We start from the raw sequence: 13,803 nt of genomic DNA, 5'->3' as shown, positions 1-13,803 counted from the left end.
TCGGCGTTTCTCGAAAAAAAAAAGTATTCTCCGCTTCGTCGATGCCAATTTTCACGGAAATCGAAAGACTTCCTTCCTATCCTTCGATCGTCATATTTTTGTACGGTATCGTTCCCAGATAATCGATCGGTTAGAATTTCCATTTTTCGAGTTCCATCTACCGAGGGGACTCTGTAGAACGTCCTGTAATTTTGTTAATCATTTTAGATCCGTCTTGGTCTTGATCCGGCGGGTCCTAAGTCTGTGACTAAACTTGTCACATTTTTTGCTCTGTATTATCGATATTATAAATTCTGACGCCGTGCTTCAAGTTTTTCGCTTCATTTCGCAGAGAATCAAGACAAAATACAATAATTTCATCCAGAAAACTCATCCAACTGCATAAAAATGCTTGGATTCCACGGCACGCGCATCGTCAAAATTTTTGGCCTACTTCTAACGCTTATGTTACCAAATATCCGCATAACTCGTCAGCTCGTAACCAGTCAGCGCGTTAGGTTGAACCTTCCTCTATCGGACGAGCCCTTTCCCGGCGAAACATGTTCTCATACAAGGACGAAAAGTTGAGTTGCACGTGAAACCATTTTTCGCCTATTTATGTCGGTAACGTGGTCACTCTACCTTATCGCGAATCCACAGAGTCTTGGCTCTGAAGAAGACATTTGTTCTTGCGAAACTTTTATAGATTTAAAAATGTTTTTCAAATTTTATACTTCCTCAGAAAGCGTTCCGAAGGAACTGATAGTTTAGTATAATAAACGTTCCACAAAAAATAACGAAAAATAAAGAAGTTTTGTTATTGGATTGGTAGTGGTCTCCCGGTCTCACACCGATATACCCGACCCGTGTTACGTTTACACTCCTCGGCGACCGAGGTCACTCGAGCATTGGGGACAGTTCTGAGACTTTTATCGACTAGACATTTGGGACATATATAATTTTTGGCCTACTTCTAACGCTTGTATTACCAAATATCCGCATAATCTCGCCAGCTCGTGACCAGCGCGCTAGATTAAACCTTCTAGAGTTGCACGTGAAACCATGTTTCGCCTATTTTTGTCGGTAATGTAGTCGCTCTACCTTATCGCGAGTCTAGACCGGGCCTTTAACGCGACGATCGAGTTTCAATGGGGCCGTTTCGGAAGCAGGTCGAGAGGAAAAGTAAAACATCAAGGTCCTCTGGTTCTTCTTTTTTTTTTGGGCCGCGTCAGCCTGTCGTGACCCGCGTCCGTGTCGTGTCACCTAGCAACGTTCCGAGCGTCGCGCGTCGTGTCCGTATTTTAACAAGTTTTTTTCGACCGGGTACGCGTCACTTCCGGAACTTCATTTACGCTGAACGTCGAATAAACCGCCAGATCTCGTCGAGTAGTTTCGAATATCTTTTTCTCTCCCTCCCCCTCTCTCTGTCCTTCACTCTGTCTCGACATGGCCGAGGTACCCGTGAATCAACCGAGAGATTCTGCCCACGTTTTACAGCTTCGCTTTTACACCTTCCTCCCCCCCCCCCCTCCAACCCCTGTTCCGTTCCTCAACTTCCTTTTCTTCCATTTTTTTCTCTCCACCCCTTCTTTTCTCGACCTGAAATTCCGAAGTCCTGCTCGCCGCTGCCTTTTCATTTAGAATTTAATGTTTCAGCTGTTCTCTCCGGCTTCTCTCCCTCCATCTTTCTCTTCATCCCTCTCTCTCTCTCTCTCTCTCTCTCGCTCTCTCTCTTTTCGTCGCGCTCCTTCTCTCCGCCCGCCATCGCCTACGAGCTCTCCGAGGAAACGAGGTCGTGGTATAAAAGATATTGTAGAAGAACAAAGGGGGTGGGGGAGGGGGAGTAGGGTGCAGACGTGAAGTAGAATGCTGGGCCGGAAAGGGTCGTTGAGAAAGTTTTTATCGGACACGGACTGAAGACCTCGCTCGTGATCGATTTTCCCGATCGACCAAGTGCCTCCTGACCACTTCCGCGGTCGTTGTTGCGTCGGTTTCATAGCGGAGGGCTTGTCGATTCAATTTCGTCGTTAGAATGATGATGACTTGTCGCCGGCGCGGCAAGGGCGCCGCTGTAAGAGTGCTGAAAACATTTATTGCCAACGCTCTCGAATTCGCGTGGTACGTGGGTAAACACGCGCAGTGCGCATAACGATATCGGCGATCAAATAAAATCACCAAGGATCGATTACGTCGACGAAACAATGAACGGTGAACTCTCGTTGTCAACGATCTTTCCCGCTACCGATATCAATACCGGCACGAGTGGTGACTATACGTGTGTATGTGTACCGCGAAGCTTTACGCGTTTGTGCCGTAATAAATTTGATGATATCTACTTTGCCGAAGACAAGGAAACTATTTAAATTCGCGCGCGTTTAGGGCATTCCCTTGCACGCTGACTCTGTCTAGTTTTTATATACACAGAAACTATAAAAATAGGAATTTGCAGAAACCTCCCTGTCAATTGTATTGTGTTATTAAATAGCGAGATATTATGTCTGTTCGATATTATCGAATTTACATTTCATATAATTATTTAAACACAAATAAAATATCGTGTTTTCTCGATATATGTCCCAAAGATCTAGCCGATAAAAGTCCCAGAACTATCCTCACTACCGAGAGATATACCCCGTGTAACGTAACACGGGTCGGGTATATCCGTGTGAGATCAGGAGACCACTACTAATCCAATAACAAAACTTCTTTATTTTTCATTATTTTTCATGGGACTTTCTAATGGAAATGATACCAAATATTAGATATAATTCCGACGATATTTACTTGAGAAGGCCACTCGAGCTTCGTGGATCAAAGAATAGTATCTTCTAGCCGATATATGTCCATGGGCAGACCCGTTTTGTGGACATATATCGAGTAAACGCTGTATATAGAAATTTGGAGATACTTGTGTCAAATTAAAGATTTTTTTTCCCGTCTGTTATTCTTCGGGAAAGAAAATTCTGCACTCTTTTTAGGAAGCGAGCGTGCTAAAACTATACTTGCACGAAAAGTTTCATAATTTCATTTCCGAGTTCACTAACCTTTCTTGAAAGGATCTCTGTAATTGGGCATTCATCGTGCTCTGCCTAGAATAACCACTTGTGGACAAACCACCGTCGAACTACTGCCTTCTGGAAGTTGCTGAAACACCGATTGGTAATTAGTTCCTCCTTGGAGGATGGCACAGAAGCGTATAATTATATCGATTGCCGTCGATTCATCCGGCGCGCGACGCGACGCGCCGAGAACACCTATTCGGACGCGATTAGATGCTAAATCGATATAATAACAATTGGCTGCAGCTCCTATAATAGAATCGCCGGTAATGTAGACATTTCGGTGACCGACCATAATGCCAAATATTATAACTTCGCCGTTTCAACGAATTTAAACATAAAGCTTGAGAAGGTATTTTTAACGTTCTATACCTTCAAAGAATAAAATTAAAAAATCGATCTTTCGACTGCCCCCTTAACCGGAAATCCTCCGGAGCAATTTATTTGAACCGAAGAATTATTGATCGCAAATATTTTTTAATCGATAAATCAACCAAACTATCCCGCGGCGGGGTGTTTTATCGGTGGACTTTAGTTGTTGGCGCGACCGTTCGGCGTGTCAACAACATCCGTATACCACTTCGCACTCTTATCCGTCGTCGTAAACCAAGCTTAGCCTGTCGCTTCCTCCAATATTCGATATAAAGCGTCGAATGAATCGTGGCCTGATCCAACATCAATATTGATAAAGTACACATCTGGTAAAAGCCATAACTTCGCTCGCGCGGTCACGCCTGGCGCCTGACAAAGACGTCCTCGCTAATTAAATCACCCCGGCGTCTTCGCTGCGAGCGACGGGGCGAAACAAAAGATCTCCGTGCGAAGGTCGGAGCAATGACAATCGATCGGAAATTGGTTGCGACTCGTGCTGAACATTGCCAATAATTATATTCGAATAGGCAACGGAATACTACGAAATCAAATAAATTGGAAAATTGTCTTTATACTTACTATTTCGGAAGACCGGCTCTGCTCCAATCAGAGAGCTGTTTCGAAAATGAGACTTTCGAAACAACGTTGTTCCCAAAAAAAGATTCAGGACTTCGTTATGAGAAATTGCGGTAAATTTCCTAGCGGTTCGTAACAGGTTGAAAGTTCTAGCCTCGGGGGCGTTTCTTTCTGGAAATTGTTCGCCTTTGTCCGTCGATGTTTAAACAAGAACTTTCTTTTGCTCTGTTACAGTGACGGGCACGATCAGCGCAGCGCAACGCAAGGATCCCCGTGCGCCTTCAAAGGACTGTTAATTTCCAGCGGACGCGGGCACGACAGGAAAGCTGAAGGGAAATCCGCGGATTATTTCTCGCGTCTGACACGTCTGGGCGGCGTCGGATGGACACTTAGAAAGTTTTACGCGGCGCCGGTAAGCGAACCGTTTATTCCCGTTTTAATCGGTCCGTTTGTCCCGGCGATAAACCACGAGGGGCCGTGTCTTTTCTCACAGGCTTACACCGTTCGCCGGACAAGTGTCCATTTATTCCGGCGACCGAAATGAGTCGCGCAGTAAATTTCTACCGCTCCCCAGCCTTCCATGGGGATTCCACCCCCCTCGCCCGCACCTGCAACTGACCCCCGTGTTCAGCAGAAACGGCGAATAATCATGGAAAATTACATCCCCCTTCCGCTCCTTAAGACGGCACCCCGGACGACGTTCTTTCGCTACCTTGTAACTCGAAATGACTTCGAGACTACGCACTTTGGACATTTATACGTTCGGTGACAAGAAAAAATGCTACCAGTTTTGTTTAACCCTTTGCACTTAACACCGAACCTACCGATTTAACCAATCAGTGTAGTAAATTAATCACTGATAATACCTGTAATGCTTTTTGGATTTTTCATACCCAAGGTCACACGAAGGTCAGTGTATAATATGTCATTCAAGAGGTCTTCACCCCTACTATTGCGTCGCGATAAGAAAAATATATAGTTACATTAAAAAAAAAATTGATGACCTTGAATGACCTTGAAAAAAGTCTTTTCCGAATCATTATATTGCCCCTTCGGTTTTTTTTTCTATTACTAACACTAAGCGAGATATTCAAGGTGGTCAAGTTAGCTGGGACACCCTGTATTTATTCGATCATTTCCCACGAAAGCAGCTGTACAATTTCAGTAATTGTAAAATAAAAAATCTGGAACGGTCATTTTGAACGGCGGTGGTAGGTTTAGTGTTAATATTTCGTAGGGCTTCATTTATTTTTGGAAATTGTTCGCGTGGACTGAGATTTCTGTAATTTTTTAACTTTTTTCGAAAATAACTTGGCCTTCATTTGGTGCCATCGGTGCGTTATTTTAATTTTTCTGTAGCTGAAAAATCGTCTCTTGGCATATACCGCCCTGGCAAAATTTTCCAAAATATTTTCGATAAATGAAAATCGAGTTCGACTGAGCAAACAACGCAATAGATCGATGAAACCAACGAAAGAAGAAGAGGAGGAGGAACGAGTAAATATTAATTAGTAAAAGAAAGGAGAGGATGTTATTAAACCAAACGCAGCTATACTTTTACGAAATGGAACAAAAATGTTGTGAAAGAAAATTGTACAGGTTTAATTATTTCGCATAAAGCTTTGACGTCTCATTATTTCGCTTGTTGGTATAAAAATGGGAGTTTTAATTTTGGAAGATCAATGGATTCCTCGCAGCTAATTACGAGCGAGCATGGGGGTGTTTTTTTCCGAATGGTGTTTACACAAGCCATTTTAATGAAATATTCAATGCACATAAAAATGTGTGCAAAACGTATACTCCAGCGAGATTCGAAAATTACGAGAAAATAGTAAGAAGTATAACAATAATAATAGGAAGTAGATGGTTTCAATTATCTCCCCGACAGACACTTAACCCATCTTTCATTTTTGCCGACGAGTACTTAATATAATTTCTATTTGCTCGCAGCAGTCGTATGGTACACGAGCATGTTTGTTCCTTCCAGTGGCAATTACGGTCTTTCATAACGAGCAAACTTAATTGAAGCAGTGGACAGTAGGGCACGGCAGTGCGCTGTCTGACTTATACGTAATACTACTACTTACGCCGTTACAGGGTTATCTATTGTCACCGGCAACGCGGAAACGCGTTTAGTCCGTTCTATTATCTGCTGCACAAAGTTTCCATTATTTATGCGTTTTACTACGAGCGAAGTTTCGCCGTCGATGCAGTTAGGCAGTTGTTACAGTTTGCACCTCTTGCTGACTTATTCACCCATGCACTTCTCCACCGACACCCCGCACGATTATCTATTGTGCATGAGGCGTCTCTAGAAAACGGCAGTCACGTCGAAAGCAGTTCGTCTGCAGGCATTCGAGTCCCGGGTTCTCTAGCGCTTCCATTCTAAGCTTATTATAGTACTAGGCTCCGGATCTCTATGCAAAATAAAACGTTTCTGCGTCAATTTCTAGGACACAGGAGCTAAATATAAATTTCTATTTTTCTCTTAGAATTTTAATGTAGTGAAAATAATACATTACCGCTCTTAAAGTTCTTTAATCTTCTGTTTTAAATTGCACCTACTCATTTTTGTCATAAACGCATAAACTCCTAAATTGCTCTGCTCTGTTCTACAGTATGTGGAAAAGACTGGGTTAGATACTTTTTTCGAACAAAGATTTATGTAAACGAGCATTTTAATTAACATTTTAATTTAAAACTTTTGCACCGAGCAGTCTATTCTTCGATAAGAACAAACCGAAATTTTGTTAAACTCAAATAAAAAGTACGTTCGCGAACGATGTGAAAACACCGACCGAAAATACCATAATTCTGCGGCAGTTCGATTAAATTGGTAATTTTCCATTACGTTGACTCGCGTCGATTTCCAATCATTTTAATCGTAACTCGGTACACCGCTACTGTCGCGCATTACTCAAGGGCTAACGACACTCTGCCCGCGAAACGGAGCTATTAATCACGGGGATGATACGTCGACTAAGCGCGCGAAATTCGATTAGGTAAAACGAATAACCGCTGCGGAAAATTTATACGGCCCCGCGTTTTGACCTAACAAGACGCGGAAGACGTAAGAAATGTTGAAAGTAGAATGTTAATTAATCGAGTATCGATTATTCTTCTGCATCGATGCGAGGACGCTGGATCCGAAGGAATTGTATCACAAAAATATCTTTTTGCGTACAGTAACGTTAAACAATCATCTCTTCCGAAGAAATACAATATTTTGGGACACCCTGTATATTCAATCGAATATTTCCCGTCAGGGGTAGTAGTCGTTACTGTTTGCTCATTCGTCGTCCCAACTATCGTTAAGCAGTGAGACATATTGGATATAGTCAGGGACATATATCGTCCAGGAGATACTATTCTTTGATTCACGCAGAACCTAAAAAAGGACAATAAAAATAGAGAAGGACAGGTTCATGGCTCTCCACGGGAAATACCCCGCAGCAGTGGGGATAGTTCTAGGACTTTTATGGGGTAGGTAGTTGCGACATATACAGGGTGTTCATTCGAAAACTTTCCAGCCGAATATCTCGAAAAGTATGAAAGATATTGAAACAGTGTAGAACACGTGTCCAAGGATTTCGAGGGGGAAAGAGGGGGCCAGTTTTTTATTTGGGCGGTGTTTTCAAGGTTATTTGAAGGTCAACTTTGTTTTTTCAAATATCTCCGGAACTAGTGCGCGGATAAAAAAAAGTATCCTACCAAAATTGCTAGTCTTTTATACGTACAATAGGATCCCATAATAAAAAATATAGGTTTCCATCAGAAAAAACAAGGTTGACCTTCAAACCACCTTGAACACGTCACCCTCGAAATCCTCGGACAGGAGTTTTACAATTGTTCAATATCTTCCATACTTTTCGAGATATTCGGCTGGAAAGTTTTCCAATGACCACCCTGTACGGAGTAAACACAGTAGTTACGCATAAATCACAGTATTTCATAAAATGCTGCCTAATGTCCGGCGTCCGGTGGCTTTCGCCTAAGTTGCAAGCCGCGTTCCCAGTGGTGCAGCTCTGGATCAGATCCCATAATAAAAAATTCAGGTTTCCGTTTGAAAAAACAAAGTTGACCTTGAAACCACCTTGAACACGTCACCCTCGAAATCCTCGGACACGAGTTTTACAATTGTGCAATATCTTCCATACTTTTCGAGATATTCGGCTGGAAAGTTTTCCAATGAACGTCCTGCACGGAGTAAACACAGTAGTTACGCATAAATCACAGTATTTCATAAAATGCTGCCTAATGTCCGGCGTCCGGTGGCTTTCGCCTAAGTTGCAAGCCGCGTTCCCAGTGGTGCAGCTCTGGATCAGATCCAACAATAAAAAATTCAGGTTTCCGTTTGAAAAAACAAGGTTGACCTTCAAACCACCTTGAACACGTCACCCTCGAAATCCTCGGACACGAGTTTTACAGTTGTTCAATATCTTCCATACTTTTCGAGATATTCGGCTGGAAAGTTTTCAAATGAACGCCCTGCACAGAGTAAACACAGTACTTACGCATAAATCACAGTATTTCATAAAATGCTGCCTAATGTCCGGCGTCCGGTGGCTTTCGCCTAAGTTGCAAGCCGCGTTCCCAGTGGTGCAGCTCTGGATCAGATCCAACAATAAAAAATTCAGGTTTCCGTTTGAAAAAACAAGGTTGACCTTCAAACCACCTTGAACACGTCACCCTCGAAATCCTCGGACACGAGTTTTACAGTTGTTCAATATCTTCTATACATTTCGAGATATTCGGCTGGAAAGTTTTCAAATGACCACCCTGTACGGAGTAAACACAGTAGTTACACATAAATCACAGTATTTCATAAAATGCTGCCTAATGTCCGGCGTCCGGTGGCTTTCGTCTAAGTTGCAAGCCGCGTTCCCAGTGGTGCAGCTCTGGATCAGATCCAACAATAAAAAATTCAGGTTTCCGTTTGAAAAAACAAGGTTGACCTTCAAACCACCTTGAACACGTCACCCTCGAAATCCTCGGACACGAGTTTTACAGTTGTTCAATATCTTCCATACTTTTCGAGATATTCGGCTGGAAAGTTTTCCAATGAACGTCCTGCACGGAGTAAACACAGTAGTTACGCATAAATCACAGTATTTCATAAAATGCTGCCTAATGTCCGGCGTCCGGTGGCTTTCGCCTAAGTTGCAAGCCGCGTTCCCAGTGGCACAGGTCTGGATCAGATCCCATAATAAAAAATTCAGGTTTCCGTTTGAAAAAACAAAGTTGACCTTCAAACCACCTTGAACACGTCACCCTCGAAATCCTCGGACACGAGTTTTACAGTTGTTCAATATCTTCCATACTTTTCGAGATATTCGGCTGGAAAGTTTTCCAATGAACGTCCTGCACGGAGTAAACACAGTAGTTACGCATAAATCACAGTATTTCATAAAATGCTGCCTAATGTCCGGCGTCCGGTGGCTTTCGCCTAAGTTGCAAGCCGCGTTCCCAGTGGCACAGGTCTGGATCAGATCCCATAATAAAAAATTCAGGTTTCCGTTTGAAAAAACAAAGTTGACCTTCAAACCACCTTGAACACGTCACCCTCGAAATCCTCGGACACGAGTTTTACAGTTGTTCAATATCTTCCATACTTTTCGAGATATTCGGCTGGAAAGTTTTCCAATGAACGTCCTGCACGGAGTAAACACAGTAGTTACGCATAAATCACAGTATTTCATAAAATGCTGCCTAATGTCCGGCGTCCGGTGGCTTTCGCCTAAGTTGCAAGCCGCGTTCCCAGTGGCACAGGTCTGGATCAGATCCCATAATAAAAAATTCAGGTTTCCGTTTGAAAAAACAAAGTTGACCTTCAAACCACCTTGAACACGTCACCCTCGAAATCCTCGGACACGAGTTTTACAGTTGTTCAATATCTTCCATACTTTTCGAGATATTCGGCTGGAAAGTTTTCCAATGAACGTCCTGCACGGAGTAAACACAGTAGTTACGCATAAATCACAGTATTTCATAAAATGCTGCCTAATGTCCGGCGTCCGGTGGCTTTCGCCTAAGTTGCAAGCCGCGTTCCCAGTGGCACAGGTCTGGATCAGATCCCATAATAAAAAATTCAGGTTTCCGTTTGAAAAAACAAAGTTGACCTTCAAACCACCTTGAACACGTCACCCTCGAAATCCTCGGACACGAGTTTTACAGTTGTTCAATATCTTCCATACTTTTCGAGATATTCGGCTGGAAAGTTTTCCAATGAACGTCCTGCACGGAGTAAACACAGTAGTTACGCATAAATCACAGTATTTCATAAAATGCTGCCTAATGTCCGGCGTCCGGTGGCTTTCGCCTAAGTTGCAAGCCGCGTTCCCAGTGGTGCAGCTCCGGCATCGCCGCGCCGGTTCGGCAACGGGTCACACGAGAATCAGATTCGAGGTTCTTTTCATACCGAAACTTTCAATCTATTTCATTTCTATTAAAGGGGTATCCGATAGCGGTAAGAAAGTACCGGATTACCGATAACGAATGCGAGGGAGCCTCACAATCCCGGAGGGGATACGATAAGGAAAGTTTCAAGCAAAATCTTCGCGTTGCTTCATAAAGCCGCGACTGTTACACCCCCCTGGCGTCCCCCCACCCCCTTTTTCAGTCAAAGGCATCAAAAGCAACGTCGGGGGACGGTGAAAGGGAGAGGGGGAGAGAGGAGAGAGGAGAGAGGGGTTCAGGGATGAATTCTCCCGGTAAACGAAGGATTATTCTTCCTTCTTGATAAACCGTGGCCACCAGCGATGAAACTCTTTGCGTTTATTAAAAGGAAGTTGGCTCTCGCGAAGATCGCCGGGAGAATCGAAAACAACCGGACAGTAAATTCACGTTATCTCCGGCTCCTTGAAAATTCCCTCTCGGTTTCGCTCGTGGATCGGCGAGAGTTTGCCGAGGGAACCGCGGATGGGAAATTACGTCTGTAATATTACCAGTTACAGGCAATTGCCCGTTATTCCGGACCGAGGGATGGCTTCATTCGATCTCGAGCGAGATCGCAAACGTCGGGGAACGTCTTTCGACGGTGAATTCTCTCGTAAATTTTGATATTCGTTAGCAGAGAGAGCGCGCGTGCGCGTGCGCGTGCGCGGGCGAGCGGATCTACGGAGAGAATTATGCAGGCGGTCCCTTGACGGGATAATTGAAACGCAAATAGAAACCCGGTAAAAAGGGGGATATTGATAACACGGACAATAAAACATTTCCACGAGGATAAACGGGATCCGTTCCCGAGGATAAGGTTCCTCGAAACAGCTTGCGGAATAATTTCCCGCGACTATTGTGCGGCCCGCCGCCATTGAAAAGTATACTTTGCACGGTTAATACGAGCCATTCGAGAGTAATGTGATACGACGGAATTACAATGCGGCTTGCACCGCCGATACACACCGTTCGCGTGAATTATTTCTGAAAATAATTCTCCAGATATCTGTGGATTCCATTCCGGTGCATATTCCATATAATAGTTGTTGTTAAATTGATCCAATCTACCGATTAATTATGCACTTGTTAATATCGCGCCGCGAATGTAACAAATCATCAATTGTTTCGCTCTGGACGATAAATAACCATTGTAATTTATTGACGCGTCTGGTAATTTGTAAGGGCAATCCTTGAAATTGTGTTAATTATAATTGAAATAATTCATTACCGTTGGTTCACCACCTCTCGTCATCCCCAGTCCGTTCTACACATTTTTGCCGAACGGATTACTACCTTTTTCAATTTTACCGATAATATACAAATGTTTAACTTTTAAGAGGATATTTCCACTCGCGGCCGTCGATTTTCGATTGTTCGTGTTTTAATATAATACAATTTTTGTTGCGATTATTATTATATGTTCTCTACAGTGATTTCTCCATATATGTCGCCAAGGCCTGGGTGATAAACGTCGCGGAATTATCCCCACTACCGCGGGGTATATTCCGTGAGGTGCCACGAAGCTCGAGAGGCCTCGGTAAACATAACACGGCTCGGGTACGTCTCCTGCACGATATATGACACCGGCAAGACCCGAGTTGTTGACATATATCGAGTAATTTAAACTCAAGCAAGGATCCATTCGATTTTTCCATTTCATACGATTTGCTTTATTCTCTACGGTATTATTTTATTCCTCAAGGGTATAATTTAAGTGACAGACCTTCGTTTCTTTTTCTTTTTCTTCTCTTTTTTTTTTTTTTTTTTTGTTACTTTTTCCAGTAAAACGTCGCAAGGATTTCCCGGGGATCTATAAGAGAAACGTGCTAATTTTCCGCCAATCCGAGGTGATCCTTGCAGCGGGAAGTAAACGACGCGACGGAAAAGGCGACAAAAAAGGAAGGAGAATCCTCTTCGGGGTAATCTAATTTGCTGATGTGACGAGGAGACGGTAAATTGTCGGGAACGCGTCATCGATCCCACGCAGGAAAATTAGGGAATACGTTCGCGTTCAATCTGAAATCTTTCTTCGATCCTAAGTCTTCCTTCTTTACCCGGAAGTAGAGGTCACAGTGGCGACACTTATCCCGAACGAGCAGATCTCTGAAAAAATTGTTGACCATTCATTTTCGTAACTTCAAGTTGTCAATCCGTTGACAGTTTCACATTAATTTTTAAGTTAACTGGTGTGACGAGTTTGATAAATTAAAAATATCTTTCCTTCACGCCACAGCTCAACAGATACGCCGCATAACGAATATTTTTGTATGAATTTTGGCTGGCGCGCACACACGCACGCGGAGACAGACGCGCAGAAAATCTAATTTTCGAGAGCCACTGTTCTCTGAAGGGACTCGACGAATTCATATTTTTGTGTTCAGCGTGACACCGATAACAGGCAGCGGAAATACGAGTTAGAGGATTTCTCCGCGTTCGTATTTCTTCCGCGGGGATTCGCGTTTTCTGCGGGAACGGTAAGGCGTATTAATATTTAATAATAGAAAAGAAGAAAAGCCCCGACAAGATATGTGTGCCGAGGCGTGCGCATATTGAGCGTGCAAACATCCCCGGGCGGAAAAAGAGATATTATATCGAAATAGCGAAGACAAGATGGCAGACCTGAAAATATGAACCTTTTACCTCGCCGCGAAGGATAAGAGATCGAAATGTACGTCCTTGAATTACTCATGCATGCTGTCTTCAAGGTGAATGTGGGCTTTGGGATTTTCCACGGTTGAAAAGTATCTTCTCGCTGCTGCGGGAAGAAAAAATGGCGGATCATTCATGAATGAATAAATGTCTCATCCCGGGACCGTTGTATCGGACACTTACGCGATCCTTTATTGCGCAACGTGCCACGGTCGGAGACAAAAAGGGGACGCCCCATCAATTTTCTCACTCTTATTCAATAGACAACAATTAACAACAACATTAACAATAAACAACAACAACAAATGAGCAATAAATGAAACAACAACAACGAATGCGAACAACACCAACAAACAACAACAAATGAAATCTCTTGTAGACATGTACACCGTTTCACTCTGTTTTTGTTTATTGTTGTAGCTCGCAGTCCCAGTAGTTTGCGAAGTAGTGGTAAACATTATTTCTCGCCACTTTTTCTCAAGGTTGACTATTTGTTCAGCAGCGTTTGCCGTGAAAAGATTCGTCGATTCGCTTGCCAAAGCAATCCAGCCCGTTAATTGTTGGTTTCTATTAATTACTGCGGCGCAATTATTTTATAAAATAATTAACCTTCATTACACTGCTCCTCAATTAATCCGGCCGGCTATGCTTCAAACAATTAGCACGGTAATTGGTAGGCAGCGACGCATGGTTCGCGTAATTCATGAATTAATTAATACAATAACCAGCGTTG

At 43.2% G+C, this 13,803-nt stretch overlaps 1 protein-coding gene across 2 annotated transcripts in view; it reads left to right on the top strand.

Annotated features, from left to right (window-relative positions):
• Nlg-5 (neuroligin 5) overlaps positions 1–13,803 on the top strand; it is a 196,116-nt gene that overhangs the window by 116,638 nt on the left and 65,675 nt on the right. For both annotated transcript variants that reach the window (XM_076788657.1, XM_076788658.1), the window contains one exon: positions 4,221–4,398. The gene's annotated coding sequence lies outside the window, so the exon portion shown is untranslated. The remainder of the gene's footprint in view (positions 1–4,220; positions 4,399–13,803) is intronic.

This window comes from Halictus rubicundus, chromosome 5 (assembly GCF_050948215.1).
Source record: "Halictus rubicundus isolate RS-2024b chromosome 5, iyHalRubi1_principal, whole genome shotgun sequence".
Taxonomy (NCBI): domain Eukaryota; kingdom Metazoa; phylum Arthropoda; class Insecta; order Hymenoptera; family Halictidae; genus Halictus; species Halictus rubicundus.
The sequence above is the reverse complement of the archived record's forward strand: the minus strand, read 5'-3'. Positions and strand labels throughout refer to the sequence as shown.